This window comes from Colobus angolensis, unplaced genomic scaffold (assembly GCF_000951035.1).
Source record: "Colobus angolensis palliatus isolate OR3802 unplaced genomic scaffold, Cang.pa_1.0 Scaffold53, whole genome shotgun sequence".
NCBI lineage: Eukaryota > Metazoa > Chordata > Mammalia > Primates > Cercopithecidae > Colobus > Colobus angolensis.
In genome coordinates, this window is record NW_012118821.1 from 12,571,711 (window position 1) to 12,581,024 (window position 9,314).

At 44.7% G+C, this 9,314-nt stretch overlaps 1 protein-coding gene across 1 annotated transcript in view; it reads right to left on the bottom strand.

Moving 5' to 3' along the window:
• The window catches only part of SNTG2 (syntrophin, gamma 2), a 243,436-nt gene extending 235,154 nt beyond the window's left edge, over positions 1-8,282 (bottom strand). Inside the window, exon 1 of the mRNA XM_011960963.1 lies at positions 8,093-8,282. The gene's annotated coding sequence lies outside the window, so the exon portion shown is untranslated. The remainder of the gene's footprint in view (positions 1-8,092) is intronic.
• Between the last annotated feature and the right edge of the window lie 1,032 nt (positions 8,283-9,314).

The following is a 9,314-nucleotide window of genomic DNA, read 5'->3' on the forward strand; positions in this document are numbered from 1 at the left end:
TAACACAGAGCAGACACGAGCAGGGCTCTTCACAACCTCACAGCCGTAACACAGAGCAGACACGAGCAGGGCTCTTCACAGCCATAACACAGAGCAGACACGAGCAGGGCAGGAGACAGGCCCCAGCCCCAGGACATCAGGCGACCAGCAGGTGGTGGTCAGGTGGTTGTTACACTTTCTGTCTAAAATGACCACTGGGCACAGCCAGTACCAGGAAAAGGCAGTCTCCAGGTAGATAGAAAACACCGGAAGCTGGTGATCAGCAGCTTCCCGATAAGATCTCAGGAGCTGGGCAGTGGCATCAAGCACGGTCACTTTCAATACAAAAGGGTGGTATTTAACTGGTCTATGACTTTCCTCTGGGTGGACTCAACTGGTGAGGGAAAAACACCTCAAGTGAACACGTGCACAGCCCCAGGAAACACACGGTGCATGCAGCCCCCTCAAATGCTGGCCGGCCCTGCACATGCAGACAGCCCACCCCCAAGGAAGAATCGGGGAAGGGGGCTGCAAACCTTGGAACCATGTCAATGGAGAAAACCCCGAGTCAAGGGCTGGACGGGGCTCTTGGTCTCTCACGTCACCCACCGGCTCTCTTACAAGTGTCCTTCGCTTCCTTTCACTCCTGCTCTAAAACTTTTTAATAAACGTTCACCCCTGCTCTAAAACTGGCCTCAGTTTCTCCCTCTGCCTTAAACCTCTTTCTGCCCCTCAACCCAATTCCTTCCTCCAAGGAAGCAAGAATCGAGTTTGCTGCAGACCCTTGGGGATTCACAGCTGGTAACAAGAACTCACCACATATGAGCCCCAAACTAACTTCTAGAGAATGTACACATCATTGCAAAGTTAGGCTTATTAAAATAAATATGTTGGCAATATTGAAAATCTAAATTTTTCTTGCAGGGACTTACACCCAACTAAGAATGTGCAGAAAACTTATCAATCAACTTTGGACAGTTCATGCAACAACTCAGTCCTTAAAGGGATGGACTAAGCAGATCTACATGCAGCAGGTTTTATCTTCATGCATTGTAGATCCATATAAAAAGCATAATGTTTGCAAAATGAGCACCTAATGGCATTTCATTTATCTACAATTGAAAAACACACAAAAAATTTGTTGTCTGTGGAAAAATGCGTATGAAGGAAGAATTTAAAAATGTAAATGGAACAGTTGGTAGGAACATCAGTACTGAAGGGCTGATGAGGAGGCAGTCAGGCTCCAGCTGTGGAGGCATACTTTACTCTTTAAAAACACAGACAGAGCCAAAGCAATCTAGTGCTATGTTGGCATATAATAAATATTAATGATAATTGCACAGGGTTCTGTTTGCTCACTTCAAATTTTTTAGGTTTGAAAAATTATATACTTAAAAAAATATTTGGCAGATTATGCAACTGTCTTTGCTGTTAGATTTTGGTTATTGAAAGTTCTATTTGAGTGACGCACTTTCTATTTGATTTCTTTATAAGGTGTGCTGCTGCGTGCACACACCCTTATACACAAACATATGTAAACTATTACTTTTTTTTTCGAGACACAGTTTCACTCTGTCGCCCAGGCTGGAGTGCAATGGTGCAATCTTGGCTCACGGCAACCTCTACCTCTTGGGTTCAAGCGATTCTCCTGCCTCAGTCTCTTGAGTAGCTGAGATTACAGGGACCCGCCACCACGCCCAGCTAATTTTTGTATTTTTAGTAGAGATGGGGTTTCACCGTGTTGGTCAAGCTAGTCTCAAACTCCTGACCTCGTGATCCTCCTACCTCAGCCTCCCAAAGCGTAAACTATTATTTTTAACTAAACCTTGGTGTAAACTTTTATAATGAATATGGCCAAACTGTTCATTTTTTTAAGGTTTTCATATTCTTTAAACCAGAACTTTCCTTATTAAAGTAAACTCTATTCTGGGTACCATTAAATAACATTTTAACGAGCTAACTTAATAGTTTTGAAAACTAAGGCAAAGGTGAATTTTGCAAGAGTCAGACACTATCCAAGTGATGATAGATAAATTCTAGATGTTTTGCCGACGACTGCATTTTGTTAATTGTTTCAGAAGCCTTTTCAGCAAGACTGTCCACTTTTCTCCTGAAGGTATGAATTTCAAAGTCCTGGTTCATCCTTGCAGCCTTCGGCCCCGTACCTGTGAAACTTCACAAATCACTTGCTTCCAAATTTACCTGCACTTTTCCCGGCACTTTGTGTCTTACAGTTTGTTTATGTTCCAGTCATGCTGCCTCGCCATGCCATCCTCCTCTGTGGAGACAAATCTTTTGGAAATAAATTCATCCAAGAAAAAGGCCGTTGGCCATTTTAAACACAAGAGAAATCAATTTCAAATAAGAGTGGATGCCTTCTAGAAGTTAGTGATTTTCGTAAGAAGGATATCCTCCCACTTAAAGCCAGCCAGGCAATCAGCAAGGACATCGGATTTACCCTGGGATAGAACATAATGAGAGAAGAATTCATATTCCAGTTTGACTATGGACACACTCTAATGAGCTTATATGATTCCTCCACCGGTGGGCGAGTCACCGGCAAATGAAAGCTCCAAATGCAGTTGTTTTGCTTTCTGTTTTCTAGTTTCCAGGAACAGTAGCCAATTCTTCTCATACAGCATTCCATTTGTAAACATGCACGTTTGCCCTACACTGATGAGCTCTGTGGAGGACAGGCCGAGGCGTCCAGCAGACCTTCCCCTAATGGACTCATGAGAGCTCACAGGCCCTGAGCTGGACCAGGTGCCAGGCGGAGTGGGATCTGACCCAACCAGGAGAAACAGGTGAGGCGATGCACATAGGCGTCAGAGCTGACTCAGCATGAAGAAGCACACAGAGACTGGTTTTCAGAAACTGTAAAGAAATACATTTTGTGTTGGGATCTGAGAAAAATGGAAGAGTTAACAAACTAATAAATGTTTGTCAATAAAGTTATCAACAGAAAAAATATATAATGGTGATAAAGTGTCAGATTAGCTTAAAAGGATTGCTACTAAATTACTTGTATTTTGGCTGAATTATAAAATATTGTAAGGGGAATTGGTCACTTGTCTAAATTTAAGGACATAAAATAATAAAGATTAAGGCTAGAATTAAAAAAAAGTAAAACGGAAGTGATGTCTACTCCTGATTTTGCACCCAAAGAATAAGAAGCAACTTGGGAAATACAGATATAAATTTAGATAAAGTAGTCATGAAATATTGACTTTATGAGAAACAAGTGTAGAATTTTGTATATTGTGTATAGAATTTATCATAAACTCCTACATGTTTGCAAGTATCATGATCCATTCAACAATCTGAGAGACTTTAAATTCTTCATTCCATATTAAAATCACAGTTCTAAAATCACAGTTTAGAACTGTGATTTTAACTGTCACCCAACACTGTTTGTGTTGGCGCTGCTTGTGGTTGCCGGTTTCTTGTGCAGTCTTCACTAATTTATCAGAGCGCATCCCTTAGATTATAAATGAGCAGAGTTGTGCCCAGTGCTGTCTTAACTCTGTGGGTAACTTTGTAATATTAGAACCATACCTCCTTCTTCCTGAATCTTAAATTTCCTACATAGTAAAATGAAGAAGTAAAATTTTCTAAAATACTTTCCAATTGTGAATCTACCATGACCTAACGTACCCAGTTTAATACACAACGTCCCACCACATTAATTCAAAGTACCAACATAGACATTATCAATTAAAAGAACATCTAATGCACAATGACAATTACAGAAAAATACAGCAATCTAAATGGAAATTCTGAAAGGGAAGAGGAAGCTGGCTCTCCCCTCCTGAAAGCCCACACAGTCTCTGGGAGACGGAATCCTGAGACTCTTGGGCATCCACACTTCGTGTCAATATAAAGGAACAGGAAGTAAAATAATACATTGATTCAGATTTTGTGCTGCAGGATACATGGGCAGAACTTAGAGATCTGTTGGCTTTGTTAAAGGTAAAGCTAGTTTTGCTCTTTTCCTTCTATGGTCGTCTATCACTAATGGATAATGTGGTTCTATTTTCAGCAGGTTCAAGAAAACAAAACACACATCTACCCGTTAATTTTGTCTTCTCCAATGTTCAGGTGAGAACACAAATGTAACCAGAGGTTTGGAGTTCAGTAGGAATGTTGAGGTAGGCTTCAGGAGACCCAAACTACTTCCAAGCCCATCTGCAGAGCAGGTGCTGAAGTGAGAGTGAACCTCCCACTGAAAACAGGGCTCAGAGCATATAAATTAACTATTAGTCGCTATAAAGAAAAAAACAATCTGAAAATTAAAATGCCAGTCGGAACTGTACGTGCAACTTCAGTGAGGACATTCAAAGTAACATGCAGACTCAGCAGGTGTCTTCTCCAGGACGTGGAGTCAGTGGCAGACACACCAGCGATCCTAGGGGCTGAATGAGCAAGCTACCAACCTCAGGGTCCCCTCAGGGTAAGAGCCTCAGCCTCAGGCTAAGTCACTGTACCAGCGGCCGTAGGGGTGTCTCCTGCATCAGGATGTGGAGGTTTTAAGCGAATTATAATATGAAATATGCTTAGAAAAGTAATGGCATGTGGTAATAAAATAATTCATATTTGTAACTATTTTTACTAGTAATATTATCTAGGGTTTGGGATATGCTTGACTTTAATACCTATCTTGTGTACTCAATCAATCTATGCTGAGCTGAATCTGATGATGAATTTTTCGTCTCCTGGGATCCACGCAGGGCCTCCATAGGCCATGAGATAAAAATCCCCCACTCAGGTTTTTCTGTGAATCAATTGTGCAATGATTAGGTCTTCCAGTTCTGCTCTTCAAAATTATTTTAAATGGAAAACAAGTGTTCTCAGTCAGGTTCGCTGGGGGCCAACGTGGGAAACCCTCCCTGATGTGGACGAAAGGGCTGTCACTGGGCTCTGAGGCCCCCCGGGTGTTCTGCTTCTAATTCTAGAAACAGCTGTGACCTTTGTCAAAAGTAGGCCTTCCCAATCTCCAAACACCTGATAACTTCTCATGGTAAAATGGCTTTATTTTCAAAATCAACGGAAGGTGCAGGATTTCAGTTATCCCTCAAACTGATGGGGTTGATCCCAATATGATTTTCTGCCTGGGACAGAAACCCTGAAATTCTCTACCTAAAAGAAACCCTGAGAGTCGCCTGAGCCCGGGAGGCAGACGTTATGGTGAGCCAAGGTTGCGCCACTGCACTCCAGCCTGGGTGACAGAGCGAGACCCCGTCTCAAAAAGCAAGAAGAAAAAAAATCCTGACCTCAATTTCTGGGTATATACTTTTCGCATAAACCCTTTCCCCTCAATTTTCCAGCCCAGGTGAGCATGTGTTTTCACAAACGTGTTCGCTTCATCTCTAAGGAGGAGGGTGTCATGTGGAGGCAGCAAAGATCACTGAGAAATGGACCAGGCACCTGAGTGTTCTGACGGCCCCGCTTCTCGTAGAGCAGGGATCTTAACATTAGATCCACAGGCTTTTTAGGTGTCAATAATTCACCTAAAATTGTATAAAATTGTACGCGTAAGTCTACACGTGGGAGCAACACCCGTTTTTCTTGAGCAGTCTTTCATGTTCACCAATAACCTAACTCTTGGTAGAGAATCTGATGCTACAGACTTTTAAAACGTAATTTATTTTTTTCTAGCCAATACAGCATAAACACATTTAGTGTTTTTACTTTGAGATTTTCTATAAAAATCTCTACTAAGCAGGGTAAGTTTACAATGATTACAAAACCTTCCTTGATTTTTTTCTTTGCTCAAGCCCACTCTTATTAGGTATTTAGAACAAGTGGAGGAAAAAGTCATAATGGTTAGTGATTAGACCACATAAAGGCAGATATGAGATTTATCTACACTTTGGGAAGAAAAAAGCCTCAGGGTTGTGGGAATCCTGCATGAGCCTGTGAAGACTGACCACGGCCTCTGGAACACAGACGCCAGGGTTAGAATGTCTGTCTCCTCCAAAGCTCACGAGGAAACTTACTACCCAGGGCAGTGGTGCTGGGGTGTGGGCTGTGGGAGGTGACTGAGCCATGAGGGCTGTGAGCTCATGAATGGGGTCAGGTGCCTTCACACAAAAGCTTGGCTGAAAAATCTCACCCCTTCCGCCTCCTGCCACACAAGGACACAGTGATCGTCCTCTCTGGAAGATGCAGTGTTCAAGGCGCCGTCTGGAAAGAGAGCAGACCCTCACCAGACCACCCAATCTGCAGGCACCTTGATCCTGCGCTCTGAGTCTCCCGAACTGTGAGCAATGCATTTCTGTTCTTTGTAAATTACCCAGCTCAGGTATTTTGTTACAGTAACTCAAACGGAGGAAGACAGATGCAGTCCTGGAGGCAGTATGAAGAGGGCATATGTAGGGATGTGGTGCTGGGGCTGGGGTTCCAGGGAAGAGCAACCGAAAGGGGGACCCTGCCCCCCCATCCCAGAACCTTCACCTCCTTGAGCCACAGGGGACATGTGGGGGAGCAGGAGGGTGCACTGGGTGCCAGCCACAGAAGGAGGGGCTCCAAACAGAAGGTGTGGGCCAGGATGCTCACAGGAGCACTTGTACACGATCCACATCTACACCAGAATGGTTTATGGTGGGATCTTTATGGACCTTCTCGGGAAACCCGTCACACTTTGCTAACATCTGCACCTCTTCGGAAACACTGTCACAGGATTGTGAGTCGGGCGGGACATGCCCCCCTCATTTTATTTCCAAGGTAAAGGACAGGAGGACTGAGAAAACCAAACAAACACAGGGTCTCCTAAGCCTGTGCCCCCAGAAAGGGCCGGCCTAGAACATAGGAATGGAAATGGTTTTCGGAATATTTTCAAGAACACACTGAAAAGAACCTCTTTTCAACTACATGATTCTTGAACATCAGTTTTTGCAGCCAATGGATGTATTTAAAGGAGAGCAACGAAAGGTCTCTGACTAAAGATGACACTACATATATCTAAAATTATTTACTCCGACTGGAAGGAAAATGAGGAACTGACAAAATGATTGCAGTTTCAATGCAGTATGTTTGATTTGCGGTAGTCCTCTTTCAAATAAAAGTTGCAAAAAGAAAACAAAACAAAATCCCCAATAGTCACCATTCTGCCGCATCTGATAAATACATTTCTTACCCTTAAGGAAATTTCATTTGTCAGTTAGGAATATAATTGCAGCCAAGAAGGACCTTGTTTCGGCATCAAAATTCACGTTTCCATCCACAGATGCACGGCGACCAAGGTGGCCCCAAATGCTGGAACACCCACCGCCTTGCCTTTCACGGCCATTGCAGACGGAAACCCTGGGGCTTCTGTGCTTTCGGCAAGCACACCAGTCACCCTGTGGGTCCCTTCTGGTTTCCAGGGAGAACATTCCACATCTCAGATGCGGGCATTTGGGGCTTTTTTTTTTTTTTTTTTTTTTAGACGGAATCTCACTCTGTCGCCAGGCTGAAGTGCCGTGGTGGGATCTCGGCTCACTGAAACCTCCGCGCCTCCCGGATTCAAGCGATTCTCCTGCCTCAGCCTTCAGCAGAGCTGGGATTACAGGTACGCGCCAGGATTGGGGATATTTTTTACATAAGCTTTACGTGGAAAATGTATTAGCAAATAAAGTCAGGGAGATAATACAACCTTAAAAACTGTATTTTGGCCGGGCGCGGTGGCTCAAGCCTGTAATCCCAGCACTTTGGGAGGCCGAGATGGGCGGATCACGAGGTCAGGAGATCGAGACCATCCTGGCTAATACGGTGAAACCCCGTCTCTACTAAAAAATACAAAAAACTAGCCGGGCGAGGTGGCGGGCGCATGTAGTCCCAGCTACTCGGAGGCTGAGGCAGGAGAATGGCATAAACCTGGGAGGCGGAGCTTGCAGTGAGCTGAGATCCGGCCACTGCACTCCAGCCCGGGCGACAGAGCGAGACTCCGTCTCAAAAAAAAAAAAAAAAACCACTGTATTTTATTTTGTGACACAGTCAAAGCCAATAGTTGTGGATATTTAAATAACAGGCAACAGCTGTTGCTCAGCAATCATTCCTGAATCACACTTTTCAAAGACCCTTGACGGGGCTCCTCTGAAACACTCTGAGACTCCCCTGAAGTGGCGGCACTTACATTCCTGCCCTGGTTGCTTCCGCCCACACAGACGACATCTTGCTTCTGAATTGTCAGCACCTCTTTCGTCAGCTTCAGCCGGACGTCATAGGTATTTTCAGACTCTTCATCGTACAACAAAGCAATAGCGGTTTTCGTCTGCAGGGACAAAGTGGAAACACAAAGAATGGTGTGAGGGCAGGAGCCAGGGGTGGGGACGGGTGACGGGTGACGCAAGCCTCCTGCTCAAGACCCTTCCTAAAACGCACGTGTAGCGCTCACGTGTGCACAGGAGATCTGTGCTCGACCAATAAGGATTTGATTCATTTATGCAAAAAGTAATCAAGTGTTGAATAATTGTTCCTGAGCAGTTTTTGTGGAATTTACATAAGGCGTGTTTTAAAAAGAAAATTAGCCTGGCATTTTTTTTTTTTAACTTGAAAGATTTTATAGTATTTTAATCAATTTTTCCCGCTTCCAAAAATATACATATTTTTTAGTTTAACTAAAGTTATTTGCATAAAAATGATAGTTTTTAAGATTCATAAAATGTCTGTATGAAGGTTTGTTGGCCTGGAGTAGGAAAGGAACACACTGGGAATAACCGCAGCCCAGGAGGAAGCGGCCTTCTCAGAAGTGAGCAGGTGGGCGTGGCCCAAGCTCCTGCAGTGGCTGCTGCTGTGTTCTGGGAGCTGGGGAATGGGCCAGGCCTGTTGTTCCTGGACAGCAAGCAACACAATATGGAACTGCTAGGAAGTATTGATCAGGAGGGACGTGTAATTAGTCATAGAAGATAAATCTATCAGCTTTGTTAGCAGATGAAGGAAGCACCGTTCAGAAAGACACCTTTGGGTCATTAGAAACGTTGCCTCCTCCTTGCGGAGAGTCGGGAAAAGCTGTCCTGGGGGCTCCAGAGCAGACCACTGGCCAGGTACAGGGCTTGGGCATCCCACAGGACAGCAGTTATGCCTAGCCGCGTGCCCAGTGCCTTGTCAGGACCCAGTCTTCGGAGTGCAGAAGCAGGGGTGAGAGCCAGGGCACTTGGTCCTTGCGCCACATGGCAGGGGAGCGGGACAGGCACATCTGGAGGCCAGTGGCCCAGCAAGGAGGGCTGAGACCCCACCATCCTCTCTGCCTAGAGCCCCGGTGCTGATCAACCCTCACATTCAGAGCCACACATGAGGGCAGAGCCTGGCCCACGGACAGGGAGGTCCCCGCGGGTGAAGGATGAGGCTGTGGCCAC